This window comes from Carcharhinus amblyrhynchos, chromosome 12, assembly GCF_965287045.1.
Source record: "Carcharhinus amblyrhynchos chromosome 12, sCarAmb.v2.hapA, whole genome shotgun sequence".
NCBI classification, from domain to species: domain Eukaryota; kingdom Metazoa; phylum Chordata; class Chondrichthyes; order Carcharhiniformes; family Carcharhinidae; genus Carcharhinus; species Carcharhinus amblyrhynchos.
In genome coordinates this window covers 23655601-23683274 of record NC_137335.1, presented here as the reverse complement: position 1 = coordinate 23683274, position 27674 = coordinate 23655601, and the positions used below count along the sequence as shown (strand labels likewise).

The 27674-nt window shown below is 41.7% G+C and overlaps 1 protein-coding gene across 1 annotated transcript in view; it reads right to left on the bottom strand.

The window, feature by feature from the left end:
* prkn (parkin RBR E3 ubiquitin protein ligase) overlaps nucleotides 1-27674 on the bottom strand; it is a 1024997-nt gene that overhangs the window by 332950 nt on the left and 664373 nt on the right. The gene's annotated exons all lie outside the window — the stretch shown is intronic.

Genomic DNA, 27674 nt, shown 5'->3' with positions numbered 1-27674 from the left:
AATTTTGTTTTAGTAAGCTTTGATGTTCCAGAGTCTGACCTTTGACATTCTTGGTAGCCTGTTCCTCACGAGTACCAGAAACTTTATCTTGTGAATTTGCTATGTCAACTTCCAGTGAGGTTAGGTGTTCTACTGGAGTAGAATTTGAACTTGGTTCTGTTTTAATCCCTGGTTCAGGGATTTCACAGCGCCAGGGGTGACCTTTGTGCAGTTGATTCAGGATTTGGCTTTGTAAGCATGGAGGCTGATTGTCCTGATCCCTCATAACAATACTCCATTTTGGATAATTAATTCAAGTTCCTCATTATATAAGGTCTAAATCCAGAATTCCTCCTTTGTTTGTCCAATTATGTTCCTCTTAAAACCATGTCCATGATCCTACACATCACGGGTCATTCCTCATGTGCTTTTGCACCTGGTGTTGTTATTGAGACATTGTCTACGTGGGAAAAATATATAATGTTGGTGTAGTTGCCTCATGATTTGGTTTTGTCTTGAAGTAGCAGTATTGATAAGGCACCTGCATTGACATGCTGTTCTGATCTTCAACATTTGATTTTATAATTTTGTGCCGATAATATCAACACCTGTCTTTGTAGATGACTTGTGACTAATGATGGAATTTCCTGGTATGAACCAAAAATGGTTGTCAATGGTCTGTGGTTTTTTCAGCAGAGCAAATCATCTATCATACAGGTACCGGTGAAATTGTTTAATGCCAAAAAATTACACTGAGCACTTCTTTCTCAAGTTGGACATAATTCTTTTCATGCTTGATAATGTTCAATGATGCAAATGTTATTGGCCGCTCCATCCCTGTCACCATAATGTGAGATACAATAGCACTCACCCTGCAGAGCAATGCACCACATGCTAGTTGAATATTTAACTCTGGGTTAAAGTGGACCAATAGCTCAAATTGCTGGAGCATTTGAATTCTATTTTATGCACTTTCGCACACGTTCATCCAATTTCATTGTTGGTTAGCGCACAATGAAGTTATGATGTGGCTTTAGTGGTGTTGCAAGATTTGGGATGAACTTCCTGTAATGATTGATTAGTCCTAAAAATTATCGCAACTGTGACATGTTCTGTGGTCGTGATGCATCTAGGATCACTGTTATTTTCTTAGGTTCTTGATGAAGACCATCCTTGTCTATTACATGACCTAGATAACTGGTAGATGATTTGAAAAATTCACATTTTTCATACTTCACATGAAGTTTGTACTTCTCTGGACATTCAAGTATTTTCTCTAAGTTGTGTTCTGTCCTGCCTGTGATTAGAATGTTGTCCAAATAACACTGGGCACCATTGAGGCTATTTAAGATTTGGTCCATTGATTTCTGGGATATGGCTGGTGCCGATGTTTTTCTGAATGGTAGGTGGCACTTATACTGTAACAATCATTAGCAGTTGTTACAACTCAGTTGCCAACTCATCTGGAGATATGCTTGAACAGCTGAACTGCTGACCAGCAGCTAGTCCAGTGAACAGGTCCTCAATTAGGGTACTAATCAACACACATGTACAGAGTCATCAGATTTAATATTGGGACACCTGGAAGTGAACTAGAGAAATAAGAACATAAGAAAAAGGAGCAGGAGTAGGCCATCTAGCCCTTCGAGCCTGCCCCGCCATTCAATAAAATCATGGCTGATCTGTCGTGGCTCAGTTCCACATTCCCGCCCTCTCCCCATAACCCTTAATCCCCTCGCTTATCAGTCAAGGATGGAATGATGGAACCTGTAATGAAGAGCAATTGGGCAACTCCAATCATTCCTGTATTAAATATTAATATTCCTAATGAGGGTGGAAAATTCCAAGATGATACTGGACCAGAAAGATCCAAGAATTTAAAATCTTTGATGGAACCTACAATGGAAGCACCTCCTTGGTACATATTCACAGGATTACATTTGAAGGTTTTAGTGGTAAGCTTCAATATGTTTTTTGAGAAGTGATACAGCAGCGTCCATATTTACTTCCATCTTTACTTCTTGTCTATCTATCTTCAAATAAATCCAGAACCTTTGGGTATTCCTTTTCATGCTTAGAATGCCTCGTTTAAGTTCTTGGATCTTTCCTCTGGGAACTTTTCATCCTCATCACATATTTTGTAGACCCCCTAGATCTTAATGTGTTCTTGGGTTTGCACGCCTTAGGGGTTGGAGGAGTCTGTTGTGTTCAGCACACCTCAATTGTGAGGCCTTTCTTGCCACAATTTCTACATTTATTTTCTCTACTCCAACACATGTGGAGAGTGCCCGACTTGAGCACACCAATGGCATGTTTGCATTTTGAGAGATTTCTTCCTATCTGTTCCCATCTTGTGTATTTTGGCTCCATCTCCAATTTGGGAAGCTATTTCCACAACCAAGTCTGTGGACACTGCGATCTCAACAAAAAGTTTCAGCGTTGAAGAGCTTTCGGTGAGCAATTGTCTTTGAATTACTTCATTTCAAAGTCCACAAACAAGTCTGCCTTGCAGAGTGTCTTCAAGGGTTGAGCAAAACATATAGTTCTTCGCTAACCTTCGTAGTGTTGCAATGAATTACAATATATTTTCGCCCTCTTCTTGGCTTAGTTAACTAAGCCAAGAAGAGGACTCTCTCAACAATTATTAGTGGTTTAGGTGAAAAGTGACTTTCAAAAATCTTGGTCACTTCTTTGTAGGTTTCTTCACCATGCTTCTCGGGATGGACAAGGCTCTGTAGCAATATGAAGGTTTCATGTCACACTACACTTAGGAAAGTGAATACTTTAAATTCATTTGTTATCTTGTTTGCAGCCAAATAACCTTGAAATCTTTCTTTGAATATGTGTAAACATGGAAAATTTACATCAAATGCCTCTATGGTCCTTTGCCTGTCATTGCAGTTACCGGTTATTAAATTGTAGTACTTCCTTCAACTTTTCCCTTCTGACCAAGGCCAGTCTTCCATCATCAATCACCATTTTATTTATAGTAATGTGCAAGGTCTCCGCAGCCTGGAAGTCTACCCAGCTTCAAAATGGTAAGCAAACATTTTCTTTCAGCGTACTCATAGTTTTATATTTTTCAAAGATGTTTTCTCACTGCATTGATGGCATTCCTCCTCTTATTTGAAGAATTGAGACACTGGACTGCTCAATATCAAGGCTTTGGTTTCCAGTTTTAACTTTCCTGTCATCAGTTTTATCTTTAAAACTGGGTTTTCATTGATGATCTTTCTGGAAAACTATGATGGTCATCAATTTTGTTTAAAACTGGGCTTTTGTTGAAGATCCTTCTAAAAAACCTTCTCATCACCAGTCTTTATCTTGTTATTACTTTTGAAAATTACTTTTGAAGTGCCACACTGTGGGTTTTGAACCAACTCAGCACAGATTTATTTACAAAATGTTTCCTGATTAAGGTTCAACATGGAAGTGAGAGAAAAACCCACAAACATTTCTGATGATGTCACAGCATGTCATGTGATTAATCACAATACATAAAACTCTTTCCTTCCTTTTCATTCTCAGTAACATGTGGAAAAACACTTTTTCTCTCCACAGATGCTACCTAATCGGTTGGGTATTTTCAATGATGTTCATTTTTATTTCTGGTTTTATCTATGTTTGCATCCATACCAAAAGCTTCTTTTTTAAAAGGCAGAATAGCTGCTATAAATAAAATGAAGACTTACAGTGCTAGGGACCCAGGTTCAATTCTGGCCTTGGATGACTGTCTCTGCGGAGTTTGCACATTCTCCCCTTCTCTGTGTGGATTTTCACTGGGTGCACTGATTTTCTCGCACAGTCTAAAGATGTGTGGGTTAGGTGGATTGGCTGTGGTAAATTGCCCCTTAGTATCCAAAGATGTGCAGGTTAGAGGGATTAGTGGGCTAAATACATGGGGTTATAGGGATAGGGTGGAACGCTGTCAGAGAATCAGTGCAGACTCGATGGACTGGATGTCCTCCTTTGCACTGTAGGCTTTCTATGATTCTATTAAAGTTCCTGTTGACACATCCCCTCCTAAATGATTCAATGTGTTACTGATATTGCTGACAGTGGTTCCATTTTATTCACTGTAATCAAAACTTCACATATACTAATGTCAGTGCAGCAGTTTCATTCCCATTATGCATTGGAAGCAAAATCTCTACTTGACAGTCTTTGATGGCTGTACCCCATCAGTGTGACAAGCGGCCCGTTTGCCAGCCTGTCCTGTGAGGGTTTGTCTGTGAAATAGCTCCAAGCCCCTTCTACACAGTAAGTGCTGAGGGAATTCTTTCTTAGTGTCTCAATACACAAAGCTAATGGTGACTGTTTAACCCAATCTTTAATGACCTGATCTGTCCAATTATATGCTCATCTTCCTCACCCAGCTCAAGTCAGTGGCTCAGAATCCCTGACTCTAGGATTGAAGACTCCGATTCACAAAGCATGCACACATGGGCAACATGCATACAATGAAAGCCTTGCTGCCTCATGATATATAATAATGCATGCCTTTGATGTGCTGAAATAACGGTTCTGCTGCCTAGACTGATGTGGAGGAGTCCTGCTCTACTCAGCTGAGTGGGTGTCAAGATTTAAGGTGGTCTGTAAATGCTGCACCATCTTGCCATCATGAGGAGAGAGCCTTTGCTGTCAGCTATATGGTGAGCAGCTGAGGAACAAGAGCATGAGGAAGAGGAGGGAAGAGAGCAAAAACAGAAGAGGAAACCTTGACATCCCCTTTCTGTCAAGATTATCTGCATAGAACACATCTGAGTGCAATTCTGATAACTAATTCTGCATTCACCAACAGTACCAAACTTTGGGTGAAATATAATGTCTCTCCTGTTTTCCTAGGCAACTTCAGAGTATGAGGGGGAGGCTATTTGATTGGGCAAGTGGGTGCAGATACACAACTTCACTCATCCTTTTCACCTCCTCAGGAAAGGCCTTCAGTGGAGCACCTGAAAAACTGGGAGCTATTTCTCACCTGGATTGTTACATTCTTGAATATTTCCCTGGTCAGAATGAGTTCCTGAACAGCTGCCAGTACCTGCTCCAATCACACGCATCTCCTTTATAAGAGGTACAGGTGAGCTTTAAGCAGTACTGGCCCCCTGCTAATGGGTTTAGCCAATCAATAGCTTATTTGAAATCATTTAAATAAGCAAGCATGATGAAGTTGACATGCTACCTGCATTTCAATGAATAGGTATGCGATAATTTTGCATCACAATTCCAGTGCCCTTGTTTGAGGGCTATCAAACATAGACCTTCAGTGTTTTCTCCTGAGCAGCAAATCTGTCATGGCCTGTCATGTTTTGATTTGAAATGAAAGAGATTTCTCCACAAATAGATTCAAAAGCTAATGCATGGATTTTCAACTGACTAGCCTAACCACCTCACAAAACGATTACCACTATTTATTTGTACAGGACTAAAAAAGACACTTTCCTTCATTTTAAAATCATGTACCATACATGTACATACATATATTACATTTTGTAATTCTTATCCATGCATTCAAATTACTCCATCAGCATGGGGGCAAATCTCCCAACCCGCTGCATAGCTAGGACCATGGAGGATCCCCAGAAGGCTAGGGATATGGGACCGGGTGGTGCTCCTTGGGGCATTGTCAGCTTGGCAGTGCCAGCCTGGCCACCTGGCATTGCCCAAGGGGCAAAGTGGCAATACCCAGGGGACATCTTGGCACTGTCCACTGGGCATCGGGCAATGCAAAGGGGGTGGGGCCAAATGGAGGGGTGGGGCCTCTGTGGGGAGGGGATTGATGGGGGTGGAGGGGGTTCCCATTATCACTCTGCACTTGGTGGTGACAGAGGGAGGGAAGCCAGCAATCGGGGCTGGCCATCGGGGTGGGGTGGGCCTGCGGGGGGGTCAGGACTGTGGGGCTGGTGGGGTGTCAGGGCTCCCTATTGGGGGGAGGAGATCAAGGTGGGCTGGGAAGGGGAGAGGGGGTGTGGATATGGGGGTGGGGGGAATGTCAAGGCTAGCCCAGATATGTCCATTGTGCCAGCGATCGGGGCATGGGGGTGTCAATGTGCCAGCGAAGTGGGATCACAGTGCTAGTCAGCAATCAAGTTGACCAGTGATTGGGAGGCCGGCAGTGCCGGCTATTGCACATGTGCCAATCACAGCATTGAGTTTGTAGCATGCGCTGTGGCCGCTCAGTACTATGCTGCAGGCTTCTTCAGCAGGAATAGCCCTGCCCACAGATTTTTCACAAGATTCATGCTAGTAAACTCTGCAATGCAGAGAGTGTAGAAGATTAATTTTGAAAATCACACTGTAAAAATCAGCTGGACTTGCTCTAGCTTTTACGCAAATTCGACACTTAGAATTTTTTTGGGAGAATCCCACCTCTCGTCTTTTCCCATTCCATCATGAGGCCTACAACTTCCTCAGATTTCTATACTCCCCCAATTCTAGTCTTTTGCACATTCCCAATGTTCATCACTCCACCATTAATGGTATGCCTTCAGCTGTCTAAATCAATGTCCTCCTTATAGTTCTGTCTTTTTATCTTTTTTCCCTCCCTTAAAATACTCCTTAAAACCTATCTCATTTGCCCTATGAGGCTAAGTGTCAAACTTGTTTGATAACACTCTTGCAAAGAACTTTGGGGCATTTTACTATTTAAAAGACATTATGTAAGTGGATGCTTTTGTTGAAAAGAAAATGCTTCATATTTTGAAATTCTACAACAGTAAGCAGATTAGGATCTCCAATGATGTGATAACAAACGAGCCTTACTGAATTATGCACAGTTACTGACACTGCACTGGCTGCTGAGAGATTCTGCTTTTGGCTCCTGTCCACATCTTCATTATTACAATAGCAGCCTCACCACAGGAAGGTTAAGCTAAACATCAACTCTAATCCCCTGGCTGCTGAACCATCTTCTAGAAAGTTAATAGTGTTATCGGGCCCTTTGATATCTTGGCCAGCGAGAGGAATAACTTCAATCGAACAGCAAAGCTGACCATATTAATGGAAAATAAAATGACTTGTTTCTCATCCAGCTTGGAGCTTTACTGAATCATTTTCAGTCAATGGCACCTCAAAAATTACTGAAGAGCTGCCAAATATTAATTGAAACAATTAATGCCATGGATCATGTGAAGAACCTGGATATTAGTGCTGCATAATCCTTTTCAGTTAAGAAGTTCTTACAGGATTAATGCAGGAAAGAGCTGGGGTTGTAATTACCCGAAGAAGTCCCAAAAGGTTACTAGACTACATTAGTAATTAGAAGGTTCTAATATGTAGTATTACTCAGGGAATGCAGATTTACACTAAGTACCATGGAGTCTTCACAGCAATATCAGTCTGTAGCAGTAACTCAGTTCAAGAAAGTCAAAAGAACTCTCTTACAGAAACGTTGCAGTTTTCAACAAGCTTTCTTTTTTATCTAATGATGCCGAAATCACAGAATCTTTAGCCTTCTTAGAAGTTTTTTATTTTTTTGTAGGAATAATTCCATTCAAGCATTGTGAACCAAAAGCAATATTGGTTTGGCATCTGCTCCATAACTGTCATCATCTTTAACTAAATATATTACTCAAACTAAATATGTTACTCAAAGTAGTACACTGTTTTTAGCTGAGCTACTTGTTTTTATTAGTGTGTCTTTATACTTGCAATTTTGATGATGTTTGCAAGGCAGGTTGAATTAGCAAAATGGGGTCTTGGAGCAAATGAAACATTGCTGCAATGTTTCTGTAAGAAAGTTCTTGTGACTTTCTTGAATTGAGTTACTGCTATAGACTGATATTGCGATGAAAACTCCATGGTACTTTGTGTAAATCCACATTCCCTGAGTAATACCACATATGAGAACCTACCAATGTAGTCTAGTAACCTTTTGGAATCTCTTTGGGTAACTCATAGTCCTGCTCTTGGTTAGTTGGGGGAAAATGAAATCCCTTTTAACACCAAAGTGATGATAATAAAAAGCAGGGAGAATGAAAATAAGAGGGATGGAGAGGACAGGAAGGACAAGAAAGCAGGAAAGAAGAGTGGTGGATAGAGGACAGGAACACTAGGGAGGTGTAAAAGGAGGAGATGAAAAATTAATCAGGGGCACAGAAGAGAAGGTGAGAAGCGCAAGAGGGGAAAAGATGGAGGACAGGGAAAAGTAAATCCCAATCCTAGGGAAATGGCCCCAAATGAAGCACACAGAGGAAATGAAGGGCCTGATTCTCCCATTGCAACCTACTATTTCTCTGGGAGGTCCAGTAGGGAGAATCATGGGTCTGCCGATTCGCGCATGCACCAGGAACACATGCGCATCTCCCACAGCCAGAGAACAGTTGCAGTCGAGACCACACTGGAAACCAGCAGGAAGAGGGGTAAGTCTTTGAATCTTTTTTTTAAACGTATTTTAAATATATTTTGCATGTGATTATTGGGCCTGGCACGGAACTTGCCAGGCCTGATAGCATCTCCCACCCCGCCAGGAGTACTTCATTCCAGGGCGATTTAGAATCGCTCTCCACGTTCACAGACTTAGCGGGAAATCCTGTCTGAATGAAAGGGGGGGCAATCAGGGGGTAGGCGTGAGGGGTGCCCTCTGGACATGGGCAACCTGGCAATGCCAGCCTAAGCCCCAGCACTGCCCAAGTGGTAAAGTGCCCATGCCCAGGAGTACCTTGGCACTGCCCATTGAGCATTGGACAGGACCTATTGTGGGCAGGGCCTTGGGGGTGACTGATGGGGTTGTGGGGGGGGGTCCACTGCATTTCTGCATTGGGATTGGTCAGGGCTGGAGGAAGGGCAACAACTGGGACGGGTTGGGGGGTTGGTCTGCCGGGGGGGGGGGGGGGGGGGGGCTACCTCCCAGGGGAATTTTGACTCCAGGGGAGTCAGCGGGGCAGGAGGGGGAGATGATCTGCCGGGGGTGTGGGGGGATTGCCACTGCTGGGGGGGTGGTGGGCCAGACTTCAGGGTGCTCTTAGGGGAGTCAGGGCTGGCCCAGGAATTGTTATGGGGGCCGTGATTGGGCCATAGGGGAGACTGGAGGGGCAGCACTCTGGGGTCCCGAGCTGGCCAGCGATTGAGCCAGCCAGCAAACGGGGAGACTGACAGATTGGAGTCACTGCACAGCTGCAGAGTTCTGGAGCTGTCAGACTCCAGTGTGAATAGACCCCACCCCCTGGGTTTTTAATGATACTCATGGTTATGACCTCTGCAGTGCACAGAGTGTGGAGATTCAGGTCTGAAGCTGCACTGTCAAGAGCTAGAACAGTTTTCCCACCAATTCAGCATTTTTGGGAGAATCGCCCCTGAAGTGTGAGAGAATGGAACAGAAAAGGAGGGATTTAGAAAGAGTAAGGACATTAGATTTGGTAAACGTCAATGAAAATGTTAATCAAGTCATAAAATCAAATTTATATTCTCATTTTGTATTTAATTTCTTAACGCATTGTTCCCCAATGTTCATTTTAAGAAATATTTCCACTCTGTAATCAATTTCTTTGCAATAATCATCTGAAGGAAGACCATAAAGCTTGGAATCATTTATCGTGAATATGGAATATTGACCATTGGAGTATAACCTAAACAAATCCAGTCTCTAAACTGTAACTTACTGTAAATAGGGAACTGTTTATTATCTGATTGGACTGTAAATATTGAACGGTTCAGTATTACGATATGAACAGACAGCAGATAAGGAATAATTCATTATAATGGCAGATGGTTTGTTGCAATAAGATATTCTTTGTGAAATTTCTATGCTGACCACCTACAGTGAATTTTATTGCTCAGGTGTGGCATACAACAAATCTGGGAAGTGGTGAAAATATTTGCTTAACAATTCGTAACCTAACCGCTGCATACTGTGTGCAAGAAGCAAAGTGGAACACAATCAGGAAAGAAAAGAGAAACAGGAAAAATAGGAAGTATATAGAAGAGAGGCATAGCGTAAGAAAATGAGAGAATGAATACCAACAGATGTAATTATGAAAATGTGGTCATGTCATTGCATTTATGTAGCATCTTTTACAATAACAGAACATCCCAAAGGGCTTTAACAATGAAGTACCTTTGAAGTGTAGTGATTGTTGCAATGTCAGAAATATCACAGCCAATAACAGGCTACAGAAAGAAAAGAAAATCAAAAGAGAGCCAGAATATGGGAATAATTCAAGAGTGGGAAACAAACAGAAGTTTATAGGAAAATTGACTTACTTTGTTCGCAGAGAAAAGACAATTAACAGGAGGTCTGCTTTGCAAATTATGGCAATTCCAATGGGACAAGATTCAACACGTTGACATTTTTGATTCAACACGTTGACATTTAAAACCCCAGGATGGCGAATTCTCAGGGAATTTCACAGTAGTTTCATTGCAATGTTAATGTAACCTTACATGTGTGACTAATAAATAAGCTTTAAGCTTCACACTCAACTTTGTGGAGTGGAAATGTGGTTATATTCAGACACACCTTTTTGTTTACACAAGGGTGTTAGCTTTCCACCAAGTAATTAATATCTCCCCTAACTTTGTGGGCTAGATTTTCAATGCATTGGGATGACTCAGGGGCCATTTAAACAAGATGGGCAGGTCCAGATTGTGGAATTCCTGATCCCATTTCATTTAGGGGTGTGGACTGATTCAGGACAATAGCCCACACTCTACTCCCAACCTGGCAGGCTCAATTGTGGGGATGGACATGTTTTAGTCCTCTACAATTTTCATGGAGTCAGGTCAGCTTTCTAGTGAACCGTGATTCAGTGTTTCAGATTGTCTGCATGAGAGGATCTTTTGGAAGGTTATTTCAAAATGTCTTCCTCATGCCTCCATGGCAAGATATACCCCCCAACACACAAAGACCTCCATGAACCCTATGCCAATCTATGCTCCTTCATATCTCCTATGCCAAACTGGGCCCCTCCATTCAGTCTGCATGCCCCCATGCCAGGCTATGCTCCTCCATCCACCCCTGGCCCCTCCATTCAGTCTGCATGCCCCCAATGCCAGGCTATGCTCCTCCATCCACCCATGGCTTCCTAAACCATGCTATGCTCCTCCATCTACTGTTCATTCCTACATGCCAATTTATTCCACTCTACTCCCATGTCACCTGATGCCTACTGTGCAACCTATGCCATTCACCCCTTCATGGCCTGCCCACTATACCTAATTGTTGCACTACCATGCCCATTGGTTCTATACCATAAATAGTGGGTCAATGAACCCTCATTATACATTCTTGGCTGAGAATCTAGGCACTGCTAGCATACTAAAACACCTGAATCCCAGAGAAAAGACAGCTTGATTCACAGCTCTCGTTTATCTGATTTCTGCTGTCAACTTCACAATATTATTTACACAACATTAAGAAGTTTCAATTGCTTGGAGTTTTAGCTACTGAAACTTTAAAGGATCTTGATGATCAACCACTATATTGTTCTGTAGTGAAATGACTATTTTAACAATGGGAATTGATGAATGAATGAGTTTTATTTCAAGCTTTTAACACAACCTATTGTCACCGAAGAGCATAGTGATTCAACGGCATAGAAGTAGCATATCATGAAATATGGGGGGGGTGGGGGGGGGCGGGGGGCGGTGTCAGAGGGGCCATGGGTTGATGGGGAATAGCTTGTGATTGGAGACATGAGGGATCATAGAGCATGGGTGGTGAGCATGAGTTGGCATAGATGGTGCATGGGGAGTGTGGAAGGGTGAGGTCTGGAAGACCTTTGTGTTTTTATTATAACTGGAACAAGGTCCCATAGCCTGCTCAACACCTGGCAACCTGAAAGTTTTCTCTTCCTAATAGAACTGTTGCAGTTCCTACAACACATGGCCTTCAGCAATTTAAGAAAGCACCTTCTCAAGGACAATTGATATGTAATAAACACTAGCATAGCCAGCGACACCCACAGCCCACAAACAAAAGAAAATCCACGGTGGCTGCCTCTAAACTATTTCTGGGTTTGGCTAGCCCAACTCCAGCCTGCACTTGCCCACCACAATGAAAATCCACACCTTGAGGACATTTTCTCTTAAAACAGGTAAGCTGAGGTGATCAAAATGACTCCAGGGCCAAATTGTATCTGGCAGACTATGACAGTGGGTTGGAAAATCAGTGTTGCAGCTGTTGGCAAAAGTAATGGCTTTTTCTGCCGTTTGTTTGGAAAACATAGATAAAAAACCTCAAAGGACAAATCCCATGATGTCACGGTGATGTGGTGACATACTTGAGCCCGTCCTGCCAGCAAATTAATTCATAAAAAATCGCAGTGATATTTTTAAAGACCACCCCAGAGCACAGAATTTCATCAGGCCCTACTCCCCCTCCTATGCAACATTGCCAATGCCCAGGTATGACCCTCTCCCCCTGACAGATGCACTCACCTGAACTCCAGTGAGAGGTCTATTTCTCAGGCGCATGCCATGGATTAATTTCTTAATTCACACCAGTCTGCTCTCACGTTAATGGAAATGGTTTGTCTTATGGGTGGGGGGATGATTTAGGTATATAGGCCAAATAATGATATGTAAATATTTTATATGTATATTTGCAGTATACATCCTGCTGATGTTCCTGATGTTGAATGTCAGGATTCCCGTTATGTCACTAGGGGGAGGCGGGGGCAATTGTGTCATGTTCTTATGACTTATGGGCCTCTCGTGAGATTTTCTGCACTCATTGCAAAATCCATCCAAAAAGAACAGGAGCAGAAAATCTGCCATTCCCCATCTATCTGTCTCATGGATGAAAATCCAGGCTTGTGTCAGGGAGTAATGGATGGTCTGCATATTCCCTTTCACCCAAGCCTGACACCACAATTTCCATGATCAGTTTGCAGTATACATCCTGCTGATGATCTGATGTGCTCACACCACCATCACTGATTGCTATTGGAACCACGTGTTCATTCATTTATACAAACTCTGTACAATAAAGGGGGTTGCCCTTAGCAAAGAAGCCAAAGGTAGCACACATGTGTGAATGACTGAATCTGGAAGTTCCTTCTTCATCCTGTAATGTGGTGACCGGAACTGCACACAATACTGCAGTTGTGGTCTCATCAGTATATAATTCCAACATTATATCTTTATTTTCATATTCTATATCTCTGCCAATGAAGGAGAGCATTCCATATGCTTTTTTTTACAACCTTGTCTACTTGAACTGCTGCTTGTAGGGACTTGTGTACTTGTACACCAAGATCTCTCACTTCATCTACCCCTCTTAGTATATTCCCTATAACTGTTTGACCTCATAAATATATTACCTCACACTTCTCTGTCAAAATCCATCTGCCCACTTCACCAACCCATCTATATCATTTTGGAGATTATAGCTATCCTCCACACTATTCACTATTTAGTCAATCTTTGTGTCATCCGCAAATTTCCCAATCATGCCCTCCATGTTCACGTCCACATAACTTACATGTAACACAAACAGCAAGGGTCCCAACATCAAGCTCTGTGGAACACCATTTGAAACAACTTTCCATTCATAAGGGCATCCATTGACCATTAATTACCTTTTGTTTCCTGTTACTAAGCCAACTAGTGTATGGAAATTAACAATGCCATTGTGAAGCTTAATGTGACATAATTATACAGTTCCAGAAAACCAAATAAATCATTTTTGATAATTTCATAATGCAATTACAATAAATATTTCAATTATTATTCATGGTTCATATACAATAGTTCTTGAAATTATTTTGCCAATTACTTTGAATTGGTTCCCAGTCCACTACATTTAAAGAATCTAAGCATTGAAGTTCAAAACTTTGAGCTTCTTTGTGTTTTGTTTTATCATGTTTTACAGTCTTCTGAGTATGAACACAATTTAATTTTAGCTTCTTTGAAAAGTTTGAATGGTAAAAGGAAACAAGAGTGGTGTGAGCTGGGAAATTCAAAAACTTCAAAACACTTTTTTCCACAACTTTGAAATCCTTATGGAAAAAAATTGGCCAGGAAATTGGAACAGTTTCTGCGCTGGAATGGAGAGGCCCATGTTCAACCTGATATTATGCCTCAGGCCTCCTCTGCATAAGACCATAAGACATAGGAACTGAAGTAGGCCATTCGACCACTTGAGTTTGTTCCGCCAGTCAATGTGATCATGACTGATCTGATATGATAATCCTCAACTCCACTTCCCCTGCTTTATTCCCATAACCCTTGATTCCCTTACAACTTAAAAATCTGTCTATATCAGCCTTGAACAGAGTTAACAATGCAGCCTCTCCAGCTCTCTCCTGTAAAGAATTCCATGAATTCACAACCTTCTGCACAATGGCAGACTTGCACTTTGTGGGTCCCTGTGTTCACCTGCATTTCTAGAGTCCCCCAATAACATCACACCCTGTGATGTGACACCCTGTCCTCAATGGTGTCACATCCCCACTCCAATGCTAAGTAGTTATTGGTCTTATGTTAGCCAATGTTCACTCTTCCAGAATTAGTACCTTACACTTCCAGTCCACATTGCTAAATGTAATAATGTATAACATAAGAAATAGGAAGAGGAAGTGTCCTTCTGAAATCTTGCTGTGAGGTTGCCACATCCACACCTTTCATTTGTTGCTGTGATCCACACCCCAGGGCCAGTGTATACTGTGATCCAGACCCCAGGGCAAGTGCACACAGTGATCCAAACCCCAGGGCCAGTGTATACCATGATGCAAACCCCAGGGCCTGTGTGCACCGTGATCCAGACCCTAGGGCCAGTGTGCGCCGTGATCCAGACCCCAGGGCCAGTGTGCACCGTGATCCAGACCCCAGGGCCAGTGTGCACGGTGATCTAGACCCCAGGGCCAGAGTACACCGTGATCCAAATCCCAGGGTTTTCATTGGGGATTGACTAAAATGAGTCCTACACTCTTAAGTGGATTCAACCAGAGTCTGATATTGCTCTGCATTGCGTGCTGCATTTCTTCAGCCTATTAGCAAATGCAGAGCCATCAGACTTTGACTGGCATATCCATAGACATTAGCCAGCATGGGACCCCTATTGGTGAGCCCTGTTCCTAAGCACATATTACTTCATTGGAAATCCATCTCTGCCTCAGATTGAAGAAATTTCTCCTCAACTCTGTCTTAAATCAGTGACCACTTACTCTGAGATTATACCCCCTTGTCCTAGACTCTCCCACAAGGCAAAACAACCTGTCAGCATCTACCCTGTCAAGCACCCTGAGAATTCTTATGTCTCAATAATGTCACCTCTCAGTCTTCTAAATTCCAGTGATTACAGGCTCAATTTAAGAACTCTTACATAAGAAAATCCTTCCATACTCGGGATCAATCTCATTAATCTACTCTGGGCTACCGCCAATGCCAGTACATAGAAGAGAATCCCTACAGTGCAGAAGGAGGCCATTCAGCCCATCTTGCATCGACCACAATCCCACCCAGACTGTATTCCCATAACCCCACATAACTACCCTGCTGGTCTCCCTGACACTAAAGGGCAATTTAGCATGGCCAATCAACTTAACCCACACATCTTTGGACTGTGGGAGCACCTGGAGGAAACCCACGCAGACATGGAAAAAATATGCAAACTTCACATGGACAGTGACCCGAGACCGGAATTAAACCCGGGTCCCTGGCGGTGTGAGGCAGTAGTGCTAACCATTGTATCACCGTGCCGCCCTGACATCTTTCGTTAGATAAGACCAAACTGTTCACAGTATTATAGGTGTGGTCCAACTCATGCTTATATAGTTTTAGCGGAGCTTCCCTCTTTTTATACTCCATTTCATTTGAAATAAAGGTCAACATTCCAGTTGCCTTCCCAATTACCTGCTGAACTTACATACTAGCTTTTTTGTGATTTATGCATGAGGATCCCAAATCCCTCCGTGCTGCAGTTTTTTGAAGTCCTTCTCCATTTAAATAATATTCAGCTCTTTTATTCTTCCTAACAAAGTACATTACTTTGCATTTTCCTAAATATATTCCATCTGCCAAGTTTTTGCCCAAGGGCCAGAACTCTACCACATTGCCTGCCATGGAATCAGAGCGTGCAAGGGTCCGACAACGGAAATCTCTGCTGGCCTCGAGCAGGAATTTCCAGTCTTGCCTGAATGAGGCTGTAAAATCCTGCCCAATCTGTCTTTGTCTTTTGTGTCATCCTCACCACTTGCCTTCCCACCAATTTTTGTGTCATCCAGAAACTTGACAACATTACATTCAGTTCCCTCATCCAAATTGTTAATATATATATTATTATACAATAATATTATATATTATTGTAAATAATTGTGGCCCCATAAGTCTAACAAGCTGCACACTCCTCTTGGGCTTCCCCAGACATTTGATTTGGAAATATATAATTCCTTCATCACCCCGAGTCAAAATTCTGGATTGGTTCCTGAACAGCGCTGTGGGTGTACCTATACACACACAGACTGCAGCAGCTTACCAGCACCTTCTTAAGGGCAATTAGAGATCATTAATAAATGCTGGCCTTGTCAGCAAAACAAACATTCTGTGAATGAATAAGTGAAAAATCAAAATAAAATGCAAAGGGCCTGACAATTGTTTGAGGCACAAGATAACTCTTTAGTTGTCTTCACCAATGCAATGGATGGAACATTTCCAGTGAGTGTGGCACATGTCACACTCACCATATTTGATACTTAGGCACCTGTTTTTTGCCTGTAAACATATAAGGCACCATTGAATTTCTAGGGCCAAGAATCCTTAGCCAGTTACTGATGTTGTCCTTTGTTTCAAAATTTACTTCTAAAATTATTTATTGTATCACTGACAGGGCTTTTTTTTTCTTCAGTACTCAAGTGTTCAACTCAGCTTCTGGAATGCATGAATTCAAATAAAGAAACAGCTCACTATTTAATAGTAAAATTTTGATTTTATTCAGAACCCATATCGAGTTAATTGGTGTGGGACACTAATGCTAGTTGCCAATGTTCTTTTAAACCCCAAGTTGTCATATCATTGGAGTAAGGACAGGAATTTATTTCACATCTACCTTATTCTATATCCGACATAGAAATATTTGATGCTAAAACTGAACACTTAACAGGAAATACTAGCATTTACATAGTGTGTTTCACAACCATAGGACTTCCCAAAGTGCTTTACAGCTAATGAAATGTAGTCATTGTTTCATTGTAGAAAATATGTCAATTTGTGCACAGTAAGGTCTCACAAACAGCAATGTGAAAATAGCCAGATTATTTATTTTGGTGAGGTTGACTGAGGGATAAGTAATTTCCTGCACATCAGAGATAACTTCCCAACTTTTCAAATACTGACAAGGAATCTTTTGCAGCTGCCTGAGAGGGGAGATGGCATCTTGATTTAACATCTCAATTGAAACACCCTAGAACAGTGGAGCATTTCCTTGGCACAGCACTGGAATACCAGCCAAAATTTAAGCTCAAGGTGTTGGACTTGAATTAGTGGATGAGGTGGAGGGCTCTTGTAGGCTGCAAAAGAGACATTGATAGGATGCAGAGCTGAGCAGAAAAGTGGCAGATGGAATTGAACTCTGATAAGTGCAAGGTGATTCATGTTGGTGGGACAAACTTGAGTGCGGATTACAGGGTCAACGGCAGGGTTCTGAAGAATGTGGAGGAACAGAGAGATCTTGGAGTTCATATCCACAGATCTCTGAAGGTTGCCACTCAAGTGGATAGAGCCGTGAAGAAGGCTTATAACGTGTTGGTGTTTATTAACAGGGGGTTTGAGCTTAAGAGGCGTGGGTTTATGCTGCAACTATACAGGACTTTGGTGGGACCACATTTGAATACTGTGTATAGTTCTGGTCACTTCACGATAAGAAGGATGTGGAAGCATTGGAGATAGTGCAGAGGAGATTTACCAGGATGCTGCCTGGTTTGGAGGGTAGGTCTTATGAGGAAAGGCTGAGGGAGCTGGGGCTTTTCTCTTCAGAGCGGAGGAGGATGAGAGGTGACTTAATAGAGATTTATATGATGATGAGGGGGATAGATAGAGTGGGCTTGCAGAAACTATTTCCTCGGGTGGATGTAGCTGTTACTAGGAGGCATAACTATAAGGTTCATGGTGGGAGACATAGGAGGGATGTCTGAGGTAGATTCTTTACTCAGAGAGTGGTTGGAGTGTGGAATGCACTGTCTGCTGTGATAGTGGAGTCGGACACTTTAGGAACTTTCAAGCGGTTACTGGATAGTCATATGGAGCACACCAGAATGATAGGGAATGGGATAGCTTGATCTTGGGTCTGGACATAGCTCGGCACAACATCGAGGGCTGAAGGGTCTGTACTGTGCTGTACAGTTCTATATTCTATGAATTCACAACTGCCTGATTCAGGGCAAAAGTGTTTACTGTGAACATTTTGACTCTAAACTATGACTAACAGGCTCAAGGGAAAATTGTTCCACTCCATGGCACACCCCACCCCTGGAAATAACATTGGCATGGAAATCAAAGTATTCCACACCAATAGGGCATTTTACAACCCAAAACTTCCCAAAATGCTTTACAACCAACTGAAATATAGGTCAGAATTTTACTGGCATGCCAGTCCCGATTCTGGGGGTGGGCTCGGCTCGGAGGACGGCATTCTCTGTTGGCCTCAGGCGGGATTGTGCGAAACTTGGGCTGATGCACTGGTAAAATTCCGCCCATAGTCACTGTTCTGTTATAGAAAATGTGTCACCTGTGCACAGCAAGATGCCACATAAAACCATAAAGCGCTGCAGCATAGTCTAAGGGGGTCCGAGTGAGACTTCTACCAAATCTCACTCTGAGAACTGCCAGCCAATCAGCTCCATCAGTTTCAGCAGTGCCAGGAGGGAGCAGGAAGGAAGGGGTTTTGATGTAAGGGGCGGTGCTCCATGATTGGCAAATTGATGCTTCACGATTTCAGCCACCGAAAATGACCGCCTCCTTTCCTCCCTGTCCTTTAAACATTTAAGTTCTAAAAAATCAGGCTTCTATTCTTGCCATAATATGTTTGGCTAAGCAGCATATTATCAGACTCAGTTAGCTTGAAGACAAGCTAAATTGAGCCCTAATTATTCTTTAAAATATGGTGGGCGAGCTGCCGATTTCAACATCCACTTTCCCCTCATAGCTTGGGGGTGGGTTGGGGTCAAGTAAAGTTCATGCCCGTAGTACTGATGCTCCTCACCCTGATAAGCAGTAAACTTATCCAAGCTTTCTTGCGCAGGGTTTGGCGGGGCTTGGAGGGGTGGTGGGGGGGGGAGGTGGTTGGAAATTGAAAGTGTTGTAAACTGTTCTCAAAAAGCAATAGTCAGAATTTAATTTTCCAATTCCACCAATATAGCAGACTCTGCAATTTTCAGCATAAATATTTTAGATTGATAACATTACCCTGTCTGAATAAAATTGACACTATATTTGAAAAAAAAGAAGTAACTTTGCAGAAAGAATCATCTATACTAGTATGGGCATGATTTTGATATCCTGTGTAAGGTAAATGCAACTTAAGTCAGCCCACCTTGATAGGATGATGCACCTTTAAAAGCTGATTATTACTGCAAAAGTATGTGTTTATTTTGTTTGGAAAAATTCAGCTGAAAACTGCTTAAACAAGCATAAATGAAAATCTATTTTGTGACATGAAAGCAAATCAAATTGTCCTGCTAACTGTTCTCCAGTGCACAGAAAGACAGCTATTGAGGTTGGCTCGTGATTGTGTAATTAGATTGAGGGGAATACTTCATAGGATCATTAAGATTTATTTCCCTATTGGAAATTGGTTGCAAGCTATTTTGGGAGAAAATTATCCTCTTGGAGTAGCTGAATATTGAACACATTTCTCCAGATTTGTTCTCTGCCAAATCATAAAGCCTGGAGATAAGGCAAACCTCAGCTATCATGCTTTTATTCAAAAAGCTTCTGATTTAAAATGAATATTTTTCATGGTATTTAATTTATCTTTGATATAAAAGCCCTGTAATTAATCCTTTGTTAATATTTGTTAGAAAGCCTTTAAAGTATACTGGATTTCTTTACATTTATTAATTTTCCATTAAGTTTGCCTTCAGCTGACTGTTGTGCCTCATATATATACCATTAATCATCTATGAGGAATTGAAATCCATGTTGGCATTATACAATTTACTCCATTTTAATTTCTATTTTTTGACTTAGTGCTGCACATAATGATTTTGAAGAAAAGCTGCTGCTGATTCAGATCAATATCAATACTTTAATTAAGTTGTACTAACAAGCAAACATCTTACTGCTAACATAAAATTTGACATTGTAAGTGAAAAAGAAATACAATTTCACAACTTTAAATAGACTCTATCCGTAGCTTTCTATTAAACGCAATGTTGGGAATGCAGTTACCTAATTCTCTCTGAAATAGAAAGAGAGTAAGTGTTGGACACACAGCAGGTAAGTCAACATCAGGTAGAAAAAAATGGCAGACTGTTGACATTTGTTGAAAGCTCAGGAGCTAGGAATTCCGTGGAGAGTAACTCACCTCCTAACTCCCCAAAGCCTGTCCGCCAACTACAAGACACAAGTCAAGAGTTTAATGGAATGCTTTCCACTTGCCTGGATGACTGTAGCTCCAACAACACTCAAGAAGCTAACACCATCCAAGACAAAGCAGCTTGCATGATTGGTACCTTATCCATCACAATAAGTAATCACTCCATCCTCCACTGATGCACTTTGGCATCATGTACCATTCACATCTACAAAATGCACTGTAGCAACTCACCAAGGCTCTTTCTACAAGGAATTCAAAGACAGGCTTACAATGTTCCAAACTGGAAACCTTTACCACTTGGAAAGACAAGGCCAGCAGATGCATGGCAAACATCAATTCACACACCGTGCTGACTTGGAATCTTGCAATTCCTCCACCATCACTGGGTCAAATTCCTGGAATTCTCTCCCTAACAGCACTGTGGGTGTTCCTGCAACACATGGACTGCAGCAGTGCAAGAAGGGAACACACCATGACCTTCTCAAGGGATATTAGAGGTGAGCAATAAATACTAGCCAAGCCAAAGATGCTCATATCCCATGAATGAATGTCAAAAAAATTAGGTGTGCATCCTTCTTCTAAACTGAATATGAATAGGTGAACTGGCACATTTGTTGAATTGGTGTTTGAAAGAAGTTATGCAGAGAAGATGTTTCCATTTGTGAGAAGTCCAAAAATATAAGATGTTTACTAGAAGTCTAATAAGGAATTAATGACAACTGACTTTACTCAGAATTGTGAGAATGTTGTACAAACTCATCACCACTAGGAGAATTTGAGGTGTACAGCATAGATGCATTTAAGGGGAAGTGAGCTAAGTATATGAAGAGGAAAGGAATGGAGGGATATATTCATTGAATGGCAGTAAGTAACCTCATTCCTTACACCCAAAGACTTTTCTATTGCCAACCTTCAGTATATCCTGCCCCACCAGCATGACACTATCCACCAGAGGGGATGGCTCAGAAATATACAACTGGGAGGGAATGGCCCTGTTAGTCTTCAGAAATGACTCCAGACACTTTGAAGTCTACTGGCAGCAGGTCAAACCTGAGCAAGGAAACCTTCAGCTTACAGCCTACCATACTCCCTCAACTGAAGAATCGGTACACCTTCATGTTCAAACACACTTAAAACTATAAGATATAGGAGCAGAATTAGGCCATGCGGCCCATCAAGTCTGCTCCTCCATTCAATCATGGCTGATATTTTCCTCATCCCCATACTCCTGTCTTTTCCCCATAACCCCTGATCCCCTTACTAATCAAGAACTATCTATCTCTGTCTTAAATGTACCCAATGACCTCCACAGCTTTCTGCAGCAAAGAGTTCCACAGATTTACCACTCTCTGGCTGAAGAAGTTCCTCCTCATCTCTGTTCTAAAGGATTGTCCCTTTAGCCTAAGGTTGTGCCCTCTGGTTCTGGTTTTTCAGACTAGTGGAAACATCCTCTCCACGTCCACTCTATCCAGGCCTCTCAGTATCCTGTAAGTTTCAATAAGATCCCCCCTTCATCCTTCTAAACTCCAACGAGCACAGACCCAGCGTCCTCAACCGTTCCTCATACAACAAGCTCTTCATTCCAGGGATCATTCTTGTGAGCCTCCTCTGGACCCTTTCCAAGGCCAGCACATCCTTCCCCTTAGATATGGGGCCCAAAACTACTCACAATACTCCAAATGGGGTTTGACCAAATCAGAAGTACATCCGTGTTCTTGTATTCTAGCCCTCTCAACATGAATGCTAACATTGCATGTTAACCTTAAGAGAATCTTGAACAATGATTCCCAAGTCTCTTTCGCTTTCTGATTTCCTAAGCATTTTCCCATTTAGAAAGTGGTCTGTGCCTCCATTCCTCCTTCCAAAGTGCATAGCCACACACTTTTCCACGTTGTATTCCACCTGCCACTTCTTTGCCTACTCTCCTAACCCATTCAAGTTCTTCTGTAGCCCCCTGCTTCCTCAATACTACCTGTCCCTCTACATATCTTTGTATCATCTGAAAACTTAGCAACAGTGCCTTCAGTTACTTCCTCCAAATCGTTAATGTATATTGTGAAAAATTGTGGTCCCAGCACCGATCCCTGAGGCACACCACTAGTCACCAGCTGCCGTCCTGAAAAATACTCCTTTATCCCCACTCTCTGCCTTCTGCCAGGCACCCAATCCTCTATCGCTTTCTAACAACACACTACATGTTCCTATACCAGATTGACTGCAACAGTTCTGGAAAGTGACTCGCTACCGCTTTTAGAAGAACAATTAGGGATGGACAACAAATGCAGGCCTTGCCAGCGATATTCATATCCATCAACCTTTCAAATAATCATTTTCAAGCTGTTTGATGTTTCTTCCAGTCCCTCACTGATGTTATGGTAAATGACCAGTGGTAGTCCTGCAGAGTTTCAGGGCAACTATTTTCTCTGAATACCACTTACCACTTTGGTAGCACATCAAACAGCAGCAGCAGAAGATGTTCTCTAAGATTATGCACAAAAGGGCATGCATTTAAATATGCTTTCACAACTGCACAATATCACAAAGCACTTTACTGTCAATGGCTTATGTTTGGAAGTGGAATCACTTTGTAACACTGTAATAACACAGCTGCCGATTTGCTCAGCACAAGATTCCACAAATGGCAAGAAAGTAATGACTTGATCATCTGTTTTTGTGAAACTGTTTGAGGGATATTTATTGGTCAGGTTTCTGAGGAGAACTTCCCTACTCTTCTTTGAATAGGGCCAGGACATCTTTTACATCCACCTGAGAGGGCAAGCATTTCATTCAAATGAGGTTTTCAGAAAGGCTTTGGCAAGAAGTGTTTGCGCTGCTCTATTTCTCTGTGAGCTGTGCATTCACTGATATTCTATTTTTAATCGGGCAAATTGACATGTAAACCCGGTGGAAAATCAGTAAACAATGTTAATGGACTCACCATCCATATCTCACACAGTATTAAGGCTTAACTCCATTCAAGCAAGGGTTCAGGAAAATTAACAAAAAAAATAACATTTTTAATCTATGTTTTTTCCTTGCAGATTGACTGCCATTGTGCATTCTTTTCAACTTAGAAGGGGAACACAATAATAGTCAGAAACTTCATCACAAAGTGTCATTAATGTTATGCAGTGTGATCATACAGTTAGCAGGGAGCAGAAATTCAATGTGACTAAAGTACCACAATCATAGAAAACATTCCAGACCCTATAGTGAAATACAAGTGGAAACAGAGGCCATATGAAAAATTTTAACTCCCAAGACCAGTTGGAATGGGAACATGTGGGTAGTTAAAGTAATTGATTCTTGGATCACAACTGCATCTGGAGTGAATGCACCTACATCTGAGTTAAAATGCATGGTGTATCCCTGCAAGAAACATACTGCCATGGGAGAGAAAAAATGTGCTCCTTTTTACTGCTTCTGATCACTATGTTTTTAAGTATAGGTTTTTCTTGCCCTCAGGGTGATTGTCCCAATTAAATGATTTCAGCAGCAAGCTTTTTTGTGAGTTCTAGAAAATAAAAAAAAAAATTATCATGCACCTGCGCTGGATGTATAACTGTGATTTCTCACTCACTAATCTCACCCACATTGTCACACACACAATGATTAGATTCAGATGAAAGTTAAGATGCAGATGAAAGTTAAACAATATGGTTATAACTTATAGATATCTCAGTTTCTTTTATGGCAGGCCTATAGTTTCTTAGATGTAATTGATACCTTGGTTGAAGTGAATGTCCTATAAAGAAGAGAATATCTAGTAAGCTGCGGGGCCTCTTGTAATGGAAAATCCAGGAGGTTGGCTCTTAGGTGAATTTACAGTTGGGACAGATTGGAGGGAGTCCTTTGCCTTCTTTCAAGGTATTACTGTTTATTACCTTGGCTATTTTGATGGCTTTCAGTGGAATTCTGCACAACTTTTGCTGTTTTTAAAAGAAGACAAAAACTATAACTGTCTAATTATGTGACTTGTACAAGTTTCTGTCCTTTTCCAAATAAAGCGGGTGGTTAGGTTGATTATACATCCTGGCCGGAATTCTCCCCAAAAAATTTGAATTTGTGTGAAAACTGGAGTAATTCATATTATTTTCGAAGGGAGTTTAGAAAAGAATCTCCCAAACTGAAGCCACCAGCATGAATATCATTAAAAACTAGGGGGTGGGGTCTATTCCTGCTGGAGAGGTGGAAATCAGCACACTGAGCAGGCCACTGCACATGCACGGATTGGCACTTGCACAGTGGCCCTACACTGATGGCCTCCCGATTCCCCCTTAGCCCAATTGTTGGTCCCCCAGCCATTCCTGGGCCCAGCTCCAACATCCCTTCCCGACCCGCCCTAATCTCCAGCCCCATCCTCCCCCTGCAATCCTGACCCTGACTGACCACCACCCAGCCTGCCCCAATCACATACGTCCCCCTTCCCCATCCTATGCAGAGTGGTAAAAGGACCCCCTACCGGCCCCCACCCCCCCACCAACCACACCACCCCCCTCCCCTCCCCACCCATATTGTGGCTGTAACACCTTAACAGTTTGCGCTTGATAACCAGTGTCCTTGTATTTGAAAGACCCATTGAATTGATTATACCATTTTGAATTAATTTCAGGGAAGGCATTGAATCAACATCAGCCTGGAAAGTTCCTCTGGTTCCCTCCTGAGACTGGGGACAGGTTTCAATCCACAAGAATCTTGGGCAGCTGCCTTTTTACAGTCTTTTGTGATTGGTTTCATAAAAATATAAAAATTAGTTTGAAGTTCGAAATATACTTTGACTTGATACTACTCACTGTCATCAGGACAGTAATTTGTGCAATAGAGCAGGTACTTATGAGAACAATTAAGTCCTAATAGGATGTTAAATTAGATTTTTTTAATTGAATTACACTGACCTTTAAATTTAACTTCTTCAGCATGAGTTTCGTGGGGCTTGTGAATCTCACCAGTGCAATGGAGGAAACTTTGAGCAATATTACGTGTGGATATTTAGATTTTACAGCCGGTGTCTGAGATCCTTCTGGCAAATGTTTGTCTTGTAGTTTGAATATCCAATGCTCTATTCAAGTGGGTAGTTCTATGTGGATTGTTGAACAAATTTATTAATGGTCTATGACTGGTCATTACTTGTGTTATTAGGTGCTCCTATCTCTGCTTGCAAATAGTGTTGCTTTATCACTCTGAGCATTACAACAATTGATAAGTTTTCCGTGTTGTCTTTCTGCACGAGAATTGCACTGAAGCCAACAGGGCTTATAACCACAATCAGCTGGTTGGTTTTCTCAGGGTTGAAATAGATTTTTGTTCAACTTGCTAACAACTATTTAGATCTCATGTACAGCCTGTTTGTGTGACGGAGTGGTTTCTTTTGGCATATTTCATAGGAGGACAAATAATGTAATGAGGTCAGGAATGAAGAGACCACAGTTCATGTTGAGACCTAGCAGATCATGGATTTCCTTCACATTTGTCGGATCTGCAGCATTTGCAATGGTTTTAATCTTCTGCCTTCATCATAGAACACATGGCCAAAAATTTTGATTCTGCTTTCATCAAATCCCAACTCTGTTTTTAAGACTACTGCTGTTGCTTTGCAAGTGATTTCCTGGCATAGGAGTTGGAACACTTGGGGTATGATAGGTACTGGCATATATAGTTGCAATCAAATGCAACTTCAGTAATGTTGAACATTCCAAATGAGAAATCGAACACAAATAATCAAAGACTGACTCTCTAATCAACCGAGACAAAAAGCATTCTGTCAGGAAAGATAGAAAGCTATCAGAGCTGCTGGAGTTAATAAGATCACAATTGATTTTAAGAGTCCAGAGCTACTGAAGTTGAGGTTGCCAACAGTACCTATCATACCCCAAGCAATCTTAAAAACAGAGTTGCAATTTGTTCAAAGAATGTTGCCCTTTGGCGGTGCTTATCCCACCCGAATAAAATGTTCTGCAGTGTAAAGCCTGTGAGAAAACTCAACCGCCTTGCTCATGTTTGTCACTCATCAGAAAAATCAGTTATTAAGACCAATGCATTCAGAAAGGTGGCACATGCACATATCACAGCAAAAGGGTGAGAGACTAACCGATGTAGGAGCCAATGACCATGGATGTAATCTTATTTCTCTTTCAGATGCAGTAACAAGCCACATGTGGCAATGACCATTGGTCTCTAAGGAAGAATTGGGCTCTCTTACAGGATACTGTACTCACATCAGACCTTTTTGACACAAGAGGCTCAACCTTGATGTCAACTCAGCAGCTTAGGTGTTTCAACACATGAGTTAGCTTGTGCTTCAAAAACTTGAGGTATGCTAAACATTGGTGACCAGATTCTTATCTACTGCTGCATTAAAAGTAAACTCAAGACACCCTACACACATGCCTACAATAGCTTTCACGTACTATAATGTCACCTTGAACAAAGATAAATACTTATTTGGTGACCATTAAATCAATTCTGTCATTTACTTCTTCTGTAGTGCATCGGAAAGTAATTACTTCATTTATCTTATTTCCCTTTGGCGCTAAATAGGTTGTTATTTTGCCCACCTTGCTGCCAGAAAAACCACTGTGTGAGATTGACTTTGGTGGGACTGAAAGATCCTGCTGGTGGGAAGGGTTGGGAAATCCTGCCTGACTCCGAATGCACATCAAAAAACAGTAGACTGGGCATAGACAATGCTATCTTGAACTGCAACACAATGATCGTGTGCAATAAAGGATCTGGGACCATATCCTTCCAAAGGAAAATCTCTCTGCAAGGATCCAAAAGAAAATGACTTTTTGATTTAGTGGTCATTTTTGTGAGATCAGTGTGTGCACACATGTGCAGGCCTCCAGACAGTCCTGAAACTCAAGAAAATATCAAATCACATATGAACAATCACAGCCAGTTTTGAAATTCACAAACCCTTTGATAGGGTGGACCATCAACAGAAAGGACTGTAACATCTCAACTGACTTATGTTTCTGCTTTACCATGGACAATGGGACAATCAAACTCAATAGGAGTTAAACAAAAATGAAATGGATATTATCAACCTTTCACTGTATTGTGGTGGCTCCTCATGCCAAACACAAAGAACTTGGCTGTCTGAAACACTCAGGGTGCAAAAAGTCACACCACAAGATGTTTACTGATGAAACGCACCACCTTATTATAAAAAGATTTGTAACAGGTTACAGGGTAAAGCAGCCGTATTTGTCTTCTGCTTTTCAAA